Source organism: Delphinapterus leucas, chromosome 5 (genome assembly GCF_059928025.1).
Source record: "Delphinapterus leucas isolate spDelLeu-1000000601 "Yukka" chromosome 5, BTC_Dleu_Yukka2, whole genome shotgun sequence".
In the NCBI taxonomy this organism is placed as follows: Eukaryota; Metazoa; Chordata; class Mammalia; order Artiodactyla; family Monodontidae; genus Delphinapterus; species Delphinapterus leucas.
This window is the reverse complement of record NC_143133.1, coordinates 23,604,549-23,621,816: the sequence shown is the minus strand read 5'-3', so window position 1 is coordinate 23,621,816 and position 17,268 is coordinate 23,604,549.

The window sequence follows — 17,268 nt, the reverse complement described above, 5'->3', positions numbered from 1 at the left end:
ATTTTACAACCTGACCAATGGAATTTAACCCAGGAATTGAAGCTATAGTAATCAAGAATGTCATATATGACATATAGGTAAATATATTTGAATTGAGAGTCCAGAAATAAGCCTTCACATTTATAGTCAATTAAATTTCAGAAAGTGTGCTAAGACAATTAAAGCAGAAAGAATAATTTTTTTCATCAAATGGTACTAGAACAGCTGGATATCCACATGCAAAAGAATAAACTTGGACTCTCACAACATTACAAAAATAACAAAAATTAACACAACATAGATAAAAGACTTAAATGTAAAATCTAAAACTAAAACTCTTACCAGAAAACATCAGAGTAAATACCAATGACCTTGAATTAAGTTATGCTTTTTTAGACATGACACCAAAAGCAAAAGTAATAAAAGAAAACATAGGTAAATTAGACATCAACAAAAGAATATGAATATCTTTTTGAATTATGTTTTTTTTCTGGATATATGCCCAGGAGTGGGATTGCTGGATCATATGGTAGCTCTATTTTTAGTTTTTTAAGGAAACTCCATACTGTTCTCCACAGTGACTGTATCAATTTACATTCCCACCAACAGTGTAGGAGGGTTCCCTTTTCTCCACACCCTCTCCAGCATTTATTGTTTGTAGATTTTTTGATGATGGCCATTCTCACCAGAGTGAGGTGATACCTCATTGTAGTTTTAATTTGCATTTCTCTAATAATTAGTGATGTTGAGCATCGTTTCATGTGCTTGGTTACCAAGGTGGAAAGGAGGGAGGAGAGATAAACTGGGAGATTGGAATTGACATATACATACTATTGTATATAAAATAGATAGCTAATAAGGACCTACTGTATAGCACAGGGAACTCTTATCAATATTCCATAATGACCTATATGGGAAAATCATCTTAAAAAGAGTGGTTATATGTATACGTATAACTGATTCACTTTGTTGTACAGCAGAAACTAACACAACATTTTAAATCAACTATACTCCAATAAAAGTTTAAAAAATAAAAAATGAAGAATATGAATAGACATTTCTCCAAAGAAGATATACAAATAACCAATAAGATAAACACACAAAAAACATGCTCAACATAATCAGTCACAAGGGAAATGCAAATCAAAATCAGAATGAGATACAACTTCATACACACTAAGAAAATAATAATCAAAATGTTAGATAATGACAAGTGCTGGTGAAGATATGGAGAGATTGGAACCATTATCAATGCTCGTATCAATTCCAGTGCTTGGAATTTAAAATAGTACAGCCATTTTGGAAAGCAATCTGTCATTTTCTCAAAAACTCATGTAGATTTACCAAAGGACCCACTAATGCCACTCCTGGGATACATGCCAAAGAGAACTGAAAACATATATCCACAAAAAACTTGACGCAAATGTTCACAGCAGCATTATTCATGGATAGCTAAAAGATGGAAATAACACCACGTTTATGAATGAATACATAATGATGAATGAATACATAAAATATGGTATATTCATAAAATTAGATATCATTCTACAATAAAAATGAGGTACTTACAAATGTTACAACATGGATAAGCTTTGAAAATATAATGCTAACTGAAAGAAACCAGTCACGAACCACCTCACATGTATGATTGCATTTATATGAAATATGCAGAATATGCAAATCTATAGAGACAGGAAGTAGGTTTCCTAGAGCTGGGGAGGGTTGAAGAATATGGGGAGAGATTGCTAATGGGTATGACATTTCTTTTGGAGGAGATATAAATGTTCTTAAGTTGATTGTGGTGCAAAATTTTGTAAATATGTGAAAAATTTGTATGCTTTACAAGTCCGTGAATTGTATCAGTGAACATGAATTACATTTCTATAAAACTCATAAAAAATCAGCACAAGGAAAAGAAATATAATCCTTTTATAAAGTAACCCTAAAATTAACACTATTTATATAATCATAATAAATTAGGGTTTATGGTTGAATTTTAAAGTTTGGAATCATCCTGAAGACAAACCACAATTTTAATATGGTTGTAGACAAAAGCATACATTTTAGCATCTGTGATGACAAAGTAAAATAAAAAGTACAAGGAATTGTTGTTTGGAGGTGAAAATTGGAGTGGAGAACAGGTTTGTAGAGTTGTGTGCTAACATATTTATTTTATAAACAAGAAATCAAAATTTTCTGTCTATAGATTATATAACATGTAAATGTGATTATATTTCTTAAAGTTACAAATGCTAATTATGGGGGAAGCTAAAAGTGTTCAGTTTATGTTGGTAGTGTTGGGAGAGTGGGCAATGTGACACATGTTTTGTTTTTAAGATGTATCCTCATTTATGAAGCTAGATACTGGTATATAAAATATGAAATAAACAAGCAAATAGATACAAATAAATAGAGGCATACAGGCAAATAAATGCATACATAAATGTGCAGTACAATATTGTGTTTAACTGTCAAGTTAAATACCAGGAGAAATCACTCAGAGTGTCACTGTGTAGAACAAAACTTAAAGTGAAGAATTGTAGTTTAGCTTACTGTTAGTATTCATTTTGATCAAATGTTTTTTACCAAAAGAAAAAAGGAGAGAGAAAAAAAAAACACGTTTCAGTTTTATGAAGGCCAGTCTGTTTGATATGTTCAATATTTTTGATATTCATTAATTATAATTGCAGGAGCTGAGGCCCAAGGAATGAGGCATAAGAATTAAGGCAGAAGGGTGAATACTTGCCATGTCAGAAGGATGCTTATGTATTGTTAGATACATAGACCATGAAACAAAAATTAGTTGGAATACTGATGTAAGCTAAGGCCATGAGAATATCAATGATATATTCTAAAACTAACATCATTGGTGAGAGTTGTATTAATTGAGAGTTTAGTTGTAAGTAAGAGAAAACTACCCAGCATAGATAAAGCAAAATGGTATGTTTTGATAAGGATACTTACAAAGTATGCCATGGAACCCAAGGGCAGAAATGCCATAGGATGATGAGAAAATGAAAGTAGAAATAAGAGAAATACCAGCAACACAGGCAATATGCTTATTGTCAAGTTTGTTTTTTTTAAAATAGACTTTATTTTTTAGAGCAATTTAGGTTCACAGAAAAATATAGAAGATACAGAGATTTCCCATATACTCTATGTCCATTCATTCATAGCCTCCCTCATTATCAACATCCCCATCAAGGTGGTACAATTGATGAACCTACATTGATACATCATTATCACCCAAAGTCCATAAACTACATTAGGGTACACACTTGGTACTATACATTCTATGGGTTTGAACAAATATATAATGACATATATCCACCATTGTATATCATACAGAATAAATTCGCTGCCCTAAAAATCCTGTGTGCTACAAGTATTCATCCTTTCCTCACCTCTAATCCCTGACAACTACTGATCTTTTTATTGTCTCCATAGTTTTGACTTTTCCAGAATGTCATATAATTGGACTCACACAGTAGGTAGCATTTGCAGATTGGCCTCTTTCACTTAGTAATATACATTTAAGACTCTTCCAAGTCTTTTCATGGCTAGATAGTTTATTACTTTTTAGTGTGAATAATATTCCATTGTCTGGATATACCACAGTTTATTTATCCATTCATCTACTAAAGAATATCCTGGTGCTTTCATGTTTTGGCAATTATGAATAAAGCTACTATAAACACCCATGTGTAGGTTTCTGTGCATGCTGTTCACCTTTAATCCTTAGACAAGGTCTGGACTGCACATCCAGATCTGCACGTGCACAGGTAAGACTTTCTAAGGCGCAACATTGCAACTGCTATAGGGCTGAGAACTGAACAGACACACCAGATGACTTGCAGTTACTGGAGATATTTAAGTTGTAGCTTAGACAGACGAGTGGAGGGTCCTCACTGAGGACTTCAGGCATTCAGTTGAATTTCCAGGAAAGATACACTTTAAGAAGGAGAAACAAGCCCTAGGAAAAGGATCAACATTGTGTTAAGCATAAAACAGAAATAGACCTGACTGCCTTAACAAAGAATAAAATTGAGCTTGACAAGATTAAGGGGACCCACTAATAATTTAACTGCTCTACAGAACATAATTCAGCATTTTTTAAAGTAGGGGTCAGCAAATTCATTCTGTAAAGGGTCAGACAGTAAATATTTTAGGGCCATATGGCCTTTATTGCAACTATCCATCTCTGCCATGGTAGCATGAAAGCAGTCATAAACAGCTTTTTACTTATAAGCATAAACCCAACAAATTACATTCAGTATAAGTGAACTAAACTGTTTAACTAAAAGGCAAATGTTTTCAGACCAGATTGAAATACTCACAAATAGTGAGCATAAGAAGGCTTGGGGTGGCCTTATGTTTAGATACAGAAGACTTTAAGACAAGGACATAAAAAGAGACATTTTAGCATGATAAAAGGATAAATGAATCAAGAAGGCATAAAAATCATACATATTCATACACCTACCAAGAGTGTTACAGAACCAAAATTGGGTCCGTTTGCCCATGCACAGTAAAGTCAATCTACTGACACGGGGTTGTAGTGAAGGAAAGTGCAGCGTCTATCGTAGGCACCAGGCAAGTAGTCTGGGGCAGCTAATTTCGAAAAAATCTGAACTCCCCGATGGATTTCAGGGAAGCATATTTAAAGGCAAGGTGGGGGAGGAGAGTCACAGGGTGTGTGATCAGCTCATGCACAATTCTCTGATTGGCTGATGGTGAAGTAACAGGACAGTGTCACAGGGGTTAACATCATCAATCTCTGGCTCCAGCTGGTCTTGGGGCTACATGCTCATGGTCATCATGTAGTTAACTTCTTCCATTTGGTAGGGATTTCAGTATCTGTAAAACAAGTCAGGAATGTGCATCATATACTTCAGGCAGAAACTTCAGGGAGGAACTAAAGTTTCCGCGACTGACATATGGCTGGTTTACTCTTTAAATTTTTACCGGTTCTTCTGGCAAGGCTGCTACTTTTTTTTACTACATGTTCACATCTTTTCAATCATTAATTCTTGAGCCAGGCTTTTGTAACTCAGGGGAGACCTGGGAGACTACAGCTTTTCTACAAACAAGAGGTAGGCAGAGGACAGGGGGGAGGTGTCTGTCTTAGGAAAGCCCCATAGGGTCCTGTTCAGTTACAGAGGCACTTTAGCCTGTATAAAGCAAAAACTGATGAAAATAAAAGGGAAAGAAATCATATTTGGAGATTGTCACTCTTTTCTCCTTAAATGCTACCCTGTTTTTCATTTAACAGTAAAAAAATCTGTTAGAGTTAATTATATTTTTTTCTGTTTACACTTCTCCTCCATTTTTACATTGAACCCACTTAATCGGGTTTCTGTTCTTGTCACCCTACCCAAACTATGCTTCTCAACATAAACATAGGTTTCCACATTACTTAATCAAATAGTCATTTCTTTGTCTTTATTCTCTTGTCCCATCAGCCACATTTCACCCTGTTAATCATTCTTTTCTTTTTGAAGTATTTTCTTAGTTTGGCTTCCAGGCTGCCAGGCTACTTATCTCTCTATCCTACAGCCTCACTGGCTACTTCTCAACCCCCTTTGTTAGATTTCCAAATAAGAAAGATTCCCAGAAGTCAGTCCTTGGTTCTCTCTTCTTCATCTGTGATACTGGTTGGATAATCCCATCAAGTGCCATGTCATTAAATACCATCTCTTTTCTGAGAACTTCCAAAGTCATACATATGGCTCAGATCTCTTCATGACATTTATACTCAACTCACACATCGAATTTCCTGCTTGGCTCCATTTAAATGATTAATAGCCATCTATTACTAAACTCTGCCCTCCAATTAAAGACAAAAATGAAAAATTTCCCATTTCTATATTGCTCCAATTATTGCAGTTTATATTTGCTCAGGCCAAGACTTTCATGTTATTGTTGACTCCTCCATTTCTAACGTCTTTCTTATCCAAGTCCATTAGTAAATCCAGTTTCAAATATATTCTGAATTAGACCAGTTTCCAGTCACTTCATTATTTATCCTTACCCATGACACCATCATCTTCATCAGTTTTTTTTTTTTCCTTCAGTAACTTTCTAATATGCTCCCTGGTTTCATTTTTGTCCACAAGCCCCTCCAGTCTGCTTTCTAATGGACCTTACTTCTCTGTTACATATAGCATCTTCCTCCCTCAGAATCCTTGCCACTGCTTTGCTTTCAGCCTACAATGCTGTGTCTCACTTACCTATGTGAATTTCTCTTGCCACCCTGCAAAAAATACTGCATCTTTTATCACTTTATACCCCCTTATCCTTAAATATTATCCCATATATATATTTTTTTTAATTATAGCACTCATCTACTGAGTCTCTTGTCAGTTATTGATATAACAGTGTCATGCTTCTAGGTAAAGAGAAATTGTAGTAGGTAGTCTCAGAAGTCTGTAGGAATAAAATATAGATCAGTTTCTAAAGGGAAGTCAGCATTAATGAAATTTTCATAAATTATATAAGCTAGTGATCATTCAGCTAGTTACTGAACAATGTCCATGACCAAAGTAAGCCCTAGAATCAGTTTCTCCTATGAATACTCTATGAATAATTTAATTATTACTCACTATTAACTGATAGACATTAATTACTTTGTTGTCACTAAGTCAGCAAAAATGCAAGTTTACAAGCACTGATTGTAGAACAAACATAGTGGCTTCATGCAACATAGTTTAAGCTGTTGTTTCTGAATTCAGAAGACTGTTTTGAGTTTAGATCACATCATTTACTAAGAGAGTGTGTTTTCTACTTACTATGTGGTAAAAAAGAAGGTTAATCTAATTTCTTTATAGAGTGGTTGTGAGATATATTTAATAACATAAGTAAAATGCATTTTAAAACAATGAACTATTTATATTTACATCTTAAGCATTATTTTACCAATATTAATAAAGATTAAAATAAAGTATATTACATCTATAATGAAGATTTTCTTTTATACAAAAAGGATGAATTAGTTCTATAAAATATTTAAATATAAGAAAAACCTCATATTTTGCTACCCTTGATTTAATTTCCAAATTTGATAGTTAAATAATGGAAGAGTTTTAATATAGTTAGGAAAGGAAAAAAGTTAGTATATTGAATATGTTAAAACATTTTCAGAAAATATAAAAATGCTCCTACTAAAAATAGAGAGGTAAAGTTGATTTTTGTGGCCAGTTAGCTAGTGGTGGTTATGAACGGGCATTCAAATGTGCTTGGGTAATTAAAACACTTCATAACATGGTTGTACATAATTATATTGAGTGAATATATTAAGATTTTAAAAAATATTTCTAGTAGAATGTGGTTTTGATTGATTTAATCCTCACAGTGTTGTGGGTGTGTAAGTCTAGTTGGAAATAGTCTTGGCCAGCTCATACAGCAGCAGATGCAGTATTTGCATAAGTAGGATGTTATATGTGGGCTTGTATTTTTGGCTGACACTAGATTTATGACACCAGTTCATTTTTTGCACAGATGGAAGAAAACCTGACAATGTGAAAAGAGGAGTTAATCAATTTCTCTTTAAAAAATTGTTACAGTTACTCTGACTTAAATTTACATATATGTGTCTGATTACCTCATTCATGTGCATATATAAAGCAGTAAATTTTTGGTCACCTTATTATCTCTCATTGCAATGTTAGCAATTAAACCTGAGGCTGATGCAGCCAAATAGGAGGAAGCATTGGTAGTATTAATGAATAAATATATTTATCCTAATTTTGGAGGTGAAAGAATCATTTACAACAGTGAATTAAAAACAAAATAAATGGCTTATATTTCCAGAAAAAGTACAGTGCTTTCTCATGTAAAATATTAAATTTAAAAATAAATGGCCAATTTTTACAGAAAATATATAAATTATACTATACTATATAATATACCATTATATTCTTTGAAAATTTTCTGGGTTTTATTCTAAAACTTTCTTCATTTTGCTTAAGATATTTAAAATACTTAGTAATTGCATATTGGACTTTCCTATGGTTTTAGAGGTTAGAGCCTAGTGACAGAGATGTAATATTTGCTTGTGTGTGGTGGTGAAGGACACAATGGATGGATTGGGCTACACTATAGAAACAGAAAAAAGGGAATGTGAGCCAGTCACATGGACAGCCACAAATAAGGATACAGAAAACACAGTCAACAAAAGAAAATTTCCAAGCAACTATTTTGTTATTGTTGATAAAGCAGTGAGGGGAAACAGCTAAGACTGAGAGTATAAACAGGTAGCAGCTTTTATATACCAGGGAAAAGACACTGAACTCTATTTTGTGGGCATATAATTATTTTACTGGAGAGATTAAATAATAAAAGCAGATTCTTTAAAAAAATTATTCTGATAGCTAGGTGGGTAATGAATTTGGTGAGTTAAGACTAAAAGCAGATGGAGGGTATTGCTATTTATTAGGAGAATGTTATGGAATTTTGAGCAAAGCAAGTGGTAATAGAGGTAGAAAAATGAGAAAATGTGAGAAGTAGTTATGAAAGTATACTTATAAAATTTATAATTCATCTCTTTAAAAAATTAAAATATCAATCTCTAATTTTATTTGACATTTAAAAATATATAATATGGTCAAAATAAATAAAAATAATGATAATTCTGAGAGACATACTAAAATAGATATAGATAGATACACATGTGCACACACAAAGAACACTGAAAATTAATATTAATCAAAATAGAAGAACTGCAATGTAAACTTGGCCATGTTTGGGGTTAAAGAATATTTACAGTTATTGCTGAAACATAAATACAGCTCCACTTTTATTTTATTTTTAGATTTTGTAATGTCTAAGACACTTTTAAATTTATTCTAACTTTTAATTAACTGGCTAGGAAGAGAGCTGACTGATCTGCAATTTCACAAATCAAAAATCTCACTGAGGCTTTTAACTTTGTGGGAGGAGCAAGGGTTTAGCGGTGGATGGAAAACTGTGGGAGTTCATGGTCAGCTAAAAAATATCTGAAGTGATTGCAACTACATGTAACTCACGCACTTTCACTGTCCCTGTGCTAATCATGTTTTATTATTTTCATGACCATTTAAGACATGTAAATGTCTGTACACAGTTAAAAATATGTAATTCTGAGGAATAAAAAAGTCTCTATGGAATAACTTCACAGAAAGAAGATCTTTATTGTCATTGCATGACAGGAAAATATCAATACAACAGAGATAATATCTATGACTAGTGATAGAGTTCTAAATACTAACTTTGAAACTGTGAAGGATCTGAGATGCTATCTCACAGCTTACATGGATTCCCTGCTCCCCACTTCCTTGAAGAACAGCACAATGAGAGCCAAATGTCCACCGATAAGTTACAATAAAGGAGAGGATCCCTCAAATTATGAGATCTAGAGCTTATATAGGGATGATTAAGACATATGTCCAATCTTTCTTCCAAAGAGAGATTTCTCATTAAGCAAACATTCTCTGATGGACAGAGGGAAAGCATTGCTAAATCTATTACCCTGAAATGTAATGGAATATTTCCAGGAAGGAAAAGGGTAAGATTTTACATTTCCAAATCATTCTGTGGGTCTTTGTCTTAAAGATATCTTAGAGATACTATCTCTACTGAGAGGTACTATCTACTTAGAGATAGTATCTCTAGTTTCCAGAGCTGTCTGTTATGCAAACATTCTTTCAGTGCCCTTTGCTCAAAAGGTCTAGATCATGTAGGAGCATAAAAAAAAAAAATCCAAAAATTCTCTCCTAATACAACCAAAGTCTGATTCTTTATTTATCCAATAATTATTATAATATATTCCAAATATTTGGAAAAATAATATATAATGAACACCCAATGAATCCATTCCTTTGCTGCATTTAAATATTTTGCCATATTTGACTTATATCTTTTATTCACTGTGATAAACAAAATAATGGTAATCTCAAAGATGTCCACATTCTAATGCATGGGACCTGTGAATATGTTACCTTAAGTGGCATAAGGAACTTTACAAATATTATTAAGTTAAAGATCTTGAAATGGATCTTGGATAATCTGAGTGGGCCCAATGTATTAAGAGTTTTTAAGAGCGAGGCAGAAGGATACGAGTCAGAGAGAGATTGGAAAATGCTACACTTCTGGCTCTGAAGATCAAGGAAGAGGTCATGATTCTATGGATTCAGGTAGCTTCTAGAAGCTGGAAAAGGCAAGGGAATGGATTCTCCCCTTGAGCCTCCAGAAGGAATGAATCCATGCTGACACCTTGATGTTAGCCCAGTGAAACTCTTTTAAGATTTCTAACATCTATTCTTGTATCCCATGACCATTTTTAAAAATTTACATACATTAAGGTTTACTCTTTGTGACGTAAATTCTATGAGTTTTGGAAAAATAATATATTTTTATTCACCATTATTTATCAAACACAATAACTTTATTGTCCTAAAATATTTCCTGTGTTTCACTTATTCACCTTCATACCACCCCAGCCCCAACCTCAGCCTGATCTCAACCACTGAACTGCTTACCATCTCTATATTTTTGCATTTTCATGAATGTGAAACATTTGGAATCATGTAGCATATAGTTTTTCAGACTAGCTTTTGTCACTTAATAATATAAGGGGAAACAAAATAGAAGAATATTTGCAGGCTCATTGTCAAAGTGTATATGATCAGCATTAGTAGTTATGTACTTGTGTTGATATAAATGTTTTATACTTAAATACATAGTTTTCTAAATCATAATAGTGAAAGGTGAATAAAAATAAAACTTAAATCATACCACATTTGTTTTTTTCTTAGTTAATGGTTGACAATAGTTGATATTACCTAAATGAGAACTTTGAAAATGTGATGCAATTTATATCAGCATGAGTTAATTTTGAGATCTATTTTGAACCCTATCTAAACCATCTGGGGAGAAATTCCTTCAGGGAAAATAAAGAACATTCTGTATAATGATTCTGTCTGCTACCATTAGCAGATGATACAGACTTGTTAATCACATCTGTACCTCAACATTATCTGGCCATATGCTCATGCAGATGAAACATTAACATTCACTGATTACACAATTCTATTAATTTCTATCATCCTTGTCACAAATAAAATAGTCCCCATTTAGTGATATATATTCTTTCAAATACTATAATTTCTATATTGATTAAATTTTATCCTCTGATTTATCCCAATCCTGAGTTTCCCATCTCCATCCTTTCTCTTGTCCTCTGGAGATCCATTCTATGGTGACCAAAAGAAATTGTATCATGCATTCTTATGTTCTTCATGGAATATCCCCCAAATTCCTTGACTTTGTAGAAAGTTTCCTCTTTCCTGAGAACATCGATGTTTTGTAGTGTTTAGCTTCTAACTCCCTATGACCTTTATTCACTCCCATGTCATTTGTATATGACATTAAAACCTTCACCCTCAGTTGTCTAATTCCAATCTCCTAGTCACTTAGTCACTCTGTATTTTATTGAGTTCTTAGTTTCAGTCTCAACATCTTTCTAGCTACTTTTCTCCCTCTTTCCCTCTCCCTCTGCTTCTACTTCTCCGGCCCCTTCCCTGTCTCCCTCTGTCTCTCTCTGTCTTTCTGTATACACACATATAATAAAAAGTTGTCATTTTCATATGGGTAAAAAATACATTTAAAATTCAATAATTCAATATTATTTTCTCAAGGAATGCACATTTTAACATAAAAATGTACAAACTACAGTCTATGCTTGCAAGAAAATAAATGAATAATAACAAAAGTCTTTTCTATATTCTGACACTGTTCTCTAAAGAAACGTTTCGTGGCCACAATTTCTTTAGCACACAGGTTTAAAATGGAAATCTTAGGGGTAATTCAAGAATATTCATTCATTTACAGGTCACCTAAGAGTGATTACACTGTTCCAGGTAGTTTCTGAGGATGTAAGAATAAAAAGAAGCTGACTTTGTTTGAATAGATTTAATCCAGTGGAGAGGAAGACATTCAAATTAAGAATTAAAATATTGTGTGATTTTTGCTATATTGAATACATGAACATGATATGAGTGTTCAGGGAAGGATTTACCAATTGACCACATAGCTTTGATACCCAGAGGAGAACTTGAAAAGAACTATGATATAACTGTGTATTCTTACCCATCAAAGACAGCCAGAAACATCCCTGTGGATATAATAATAATAATGTATTACTTACAGCAGTAGAGATCACACTCCATGAGGACCTGTGAAGTATTTCAATAAGAGTGAGTAAGGAGGGGCTTATTATAGGATTTGCACTTATGTCAGGTGACTTGGGGGAAAGAATGGTTACCATTTATCAGATAGTTAGGATTGCCAGACACTGTGCTGTTTGTTTTATTCTCTCCTTTCTTAGCTTATCAGTTATACTTATTTTTTAACTTTTTTGTTCTTTTTATTTTGAGGTATAGTTGATTTACAATATTATATTAGTTTCAGGTGTACAACATAGTGATTCAAAATTTTTATAGACTATGCTGCATTTATAGTTATTATAAAATATTGGCTATATTCCCTGTGTTGTACAATGTATCCTGGCAGCTTGTTTATTTTATGCATAGTAGCTTGTACCTTTCAATCCCCTACCCCTATCTTACACCTTCACCCTTCCCTCTTTCCTCTGGTAACCACTAGTTTGTTCTCCATATCTGTAAGTCTATTTTTTTTGTTGTTATAGTCACTAATTTGTTTTACTTTTTAGGTTCCACATATAAGTGATAACATACAATAATTGACTTTCTCTGTCTGACTTATTTCACTAAGCATAATACCCTCCAGATCTATCCATGTTGTTGCAAATGACAAAATGTCATTCTTTTTTATGACTGAGTAGTATTCCATTGTAAAAATAAACCACCTCTTTCTTATCCATTTATCTATTGATGGAAACTTAGTTTGCTTCCATATCTTAGCTATTGTATATAATGCTGCTATGAACATTGGGGTGCATGAATCTTTTCAAATTAGTGATTTTGTTTTCTTCAGATATATATCCGGGAGTGGAATTGCTGTATCACATGATAATTCTATTTTTAGTTTATTGAGGTTCCTACATACTGTGTTCCATAGTAGCAGCACCAATTTACATTCCCACCAACAGTGTAAGAGGGTCCCCTTTTCTCCACATCCTGTCCAACATTTGTTATTTGCAGAACTTTTGATGATAGCCATTCAGACAGGTGTGAGGTGATATCTCATTGTGGTTTTGATTTGCATCGCTCTGATGATAAGTGATGTTGAGCATCTTTTCATGTGCCTGTTGGCTACCTGTATGTCTTCTTGGAAAAATGTCTATTCAGGTCTACTTCCCATTTTTTTATTGGGTTGGTTTTTTTGTTTTGTTTTTTTGATATTGAGTTGTATGAGCTGTTTATATATTTTGGGTATTAAACCTTGATTCGTCATCATTTGAAAATATTTTCTCCTTTCAGTAGGTTGTCTTTTCATTTTGTCAATGGTTTCCTTTGCTGGGCAAAAGCTTTTAAGTTTAATTAGGTCCCATTTCTTTATTTTGGTTTTTGTTTCCTTTGTCTTAGGAGACAGATCAAAAGAAATATTGCCATGACTTATGTCAAAGAGTGTCTTGCCTATGTTTTCTTCTAGGAATTTTATGGTTTTCAGTCTTACATTTAGGTCTTTAATCCATTTTGAGTTAATTTTTGTATATGTTGTGAGAAAATGTACTCATTTCATTCTTTTACAAGTAGCTGTCCAGTTTCCCCAGCACTACTTATTAAAGAGAATGTGTTTTTTCCATTGTATATTCTTGCCTTTTTTGTCATAGATTAATTGACCATAAGTTCATGGGTTTATTTCTGGGCTCTCTATTCTGTTCCATTATCTATGTGTCTGTTTTGTGCCAGTATCATACTGTTTTGAATACTGTAGCTTTTCAGTAGAATCTGAAGTTAGGGAACATGATTCCTCTGGCTGCTTTTCTTTCTCAAGATTGTTTTGGCTATTTGGGGTATCTTTGTGTTTCCATACAAATTTTAAAATTATTTGTTTTAGTTCTGTGTAAAAATGCCCTTGGTATTTTGATAGGGATTGCATTGAATCTGTAGATTGCCTTTGGTAGTACAGTCATTTTAACAATATTAATTCTTCCAATCCATGAACATGGTACATCTTTCTATCTGTTTGTGTCATCTTCAATTTCTTTCATCAGTGTCTTACAGTCTTCTGAGTACAGGTTTTTATCTCCTCAGGTAGGTTTTTTCCTAAGTATTTTAGTACTTTTAATGCAATTGTAAATGAGATTGTTTTCTTAATTTTTCTTTGTGATATTTTGTTAGTATAGAAATGCAACCGATTTATGTATATTAATTTTGAATCCTACAACTTTACCAAGTTCACTGATAAGCTCTCGTAGTTTTCTGGTGACATCTTTAGGGTTTTCTATGTATAGCATTATGTCATCTGTAAACAGTGACAATTTCACTTTTTCTTTTCCAATTTGGATAAAGAAAGATAGGAACTGAGAGTCCATATAGTTTGCTGGAATTTACACAGCTAGTATGTGACAACAATGTACCTAAAATCCAGGTCTCCTTATGCTTAATCTTATACTGCTGTTTAATGCCATATCTCAAGTTCTAGTATAATATAGGTTGGAGATTTTGTCATGAAAAATTGATTGTGCTCCTGGGTTTGGTTTTATATATAGATTTTTTTATTAAAGCTAAATAGAATCATTTATGGTTTGATAAAAATTTTTGCCTTACTTAACATGGTTTTTGCATGTTAAATGAATTCTGTTTTTCATTTCCTAATCCTAATGAAAATTTTATGTTTTGTATCAAGGTAGAGGAAATCAGGAGTGATGCCATATATGACCTTTCCTTTTCCATGTTTTGGGAAAATTAGCAGCTGATAATTTTAAATGTTTTGATACAAGTATTTTCTACAACTTATTTTAATCAGATAAGAGTGATAACATGCAACTAAATATATCATGAAGAACCAAGAGGAGTGCCTAATTTTGTCATTTTCATCCACTTTGTACAACCTCAAAAGCTAAGCATTTTATTCTTTATATGATTTCCTCCTTCCTACATATTTCACTTCTTTTCCCCATATATTTTCATGTTAGAATGTAGTTTCACACTTCTAAGTGAAGGAGTTAAGTGACTCACTTACTGTGTTAAGATCTTATATTAGGGGAAAACAAAGTTCTCTTCTACATTTCTTCTCACAATGAGTTCAGCTCTCATTGCTAAATTCCAGTGAACATGACTTTTTAATAAATCACTATTTATATTTTAATAATTTTCTAAGTTAAAGATTCAAATCCTTCATTAAATTCAACTTTACTTCAGAAAAGTAAAAATTTTAAATGTTAACCTTTTTTTTTCCCGTACACACAGGACTTTCCAGTATATCATACAGTGATTAGTCTTGTGCAAAATATTGTGTCCACTCTTTGTACTATTTCTTCTAAACTATAGCTGTCTTGCTCTATGTGGATATATGTGTAATTTTATTAATCAGAAACATATTATTTAAATATAATGACTGGCTAATATTAGGAATAAGTGTTCTGTGACAAAGAATGGAGAAATGTTTAGATACTTGGGTTACTTCTTAATTATAAAATATGTATGTGTTAAGTATTATACTAACACACAGGTTAATATAAAGACATTGTAAATGTTCCTTTTAAAAATAAATGTTAGAATAGTTTTTCAAAAGATAATTTCGGATGTTAGGTATCTAAAGATCCACTCAGAAAAACTACATATAAGAATCAATTTTGATAAATAGTTACTTGTGTTATTTTCTGAAATAACCTTTGTGTCAATAGTATTTTAGGTCCCTAAGTATATTACAGTCAAAATAATATTTTAAAATAATTAAAAATTGTGCAAAGTTCAAAATCACAGTATTTTCGGAATAGCAATTTGAACAAAATAATTTCTTGAAAGAGAAAATTATTTTATATTTATGTTAAATTTTATGTTCAGTATTTTAAATGTTTGTAAGTTAGGTTTTATTCTGGCATAGTAGAATTATTAGCTCAAAAAATGAAAAATAAAAAAAAGAGCAGCAACTTATTATATAGATGCATTTGTATTAAAGAAGTTGATCATTTGTTATAATGAGGCATTAATACAGAATTTTATGACTCTTTTAGAAAATAGAGCTTTACATTTAATATATAAACTTAATATATGAAATTTACAGTTAATAGACACTATAATTTAATTCTGAGAAATTTATGCATTGTACTAAGATTGAATAAATGTGTAATTATCTGAATGTAACTATTTTATGCATGAGGATATTACAACACATAGTAAATTTTCTTACTATATAGAAATAGATAGAAAAAATCAGTTAATTATTTTAATCTTTATACTTTATGAAAACAATGTTCCATCTTTTTAATAACTTAAATTGCACAGACTTTTGAATTCCATAAATTTACGGTAAATTGTTTAGTGTATATGATCCAACTATTTCCTAAGAACTGATAAATATTTCTTTGCTAGATTAAAATAATTTTCTGAAAGAACAAAAAGCACTTAAAAAATCATACATAAGCATTTCATAGCACTGAGTTTATTACTCTCCACCACAAATAGATAATTTGAGTAATTACAGAAGAAATGATAATAAAATATAATGGGAAGGAATCTGGACAGAAAGAGAATCTACATTATATTAAAGCATTGCCAGTAATTTACCATGTGAACTGGACTTTTCTGTGTTTACTTAATAGTATTCTTTTGTGTATTTTTTTCTTCTGATTATTAAAAATGTTAAAGCATTTTTGCCTTCAATATATGTTTCTTTACAGAAATATAATTTCCATGTTCTGTAGTTCCTATTCCAAATGTAAATGCATATGAAAATGCAGAGCACATACTTGTTAGTATTTTATTTTAAATTTTAAATTCATATTTAATTTTATAGAGTTTTCTAAATATAGTTATTTTATATAGATAGTTAAATGAATGTGTATGTTTTGAGAGGGAAGAGGTCTAGTTTGTGGCAGTTTAGATCATAAAGGCAAGTACATTATATAGAAGAAGATTGGTATTTTGTACAAAATGTAGTACAAATGTACTGTGTAGTTCTAACACAAAAGGGCACAGTGTCATTAAAATACGATTGTAAATGTTTTTATCTGGTGTAAGGTAGATGCTTTCACATAATTAACAGAATAAGCTATAAAATAAAAATAAGAAACTATTGAAAAATTTGTAGGATACAGTACTGATTTTGAGTTCTGAGAAAATCTTGTCAAAATGTGCATAAACAGCTATTAAAGGCATAGCTGTC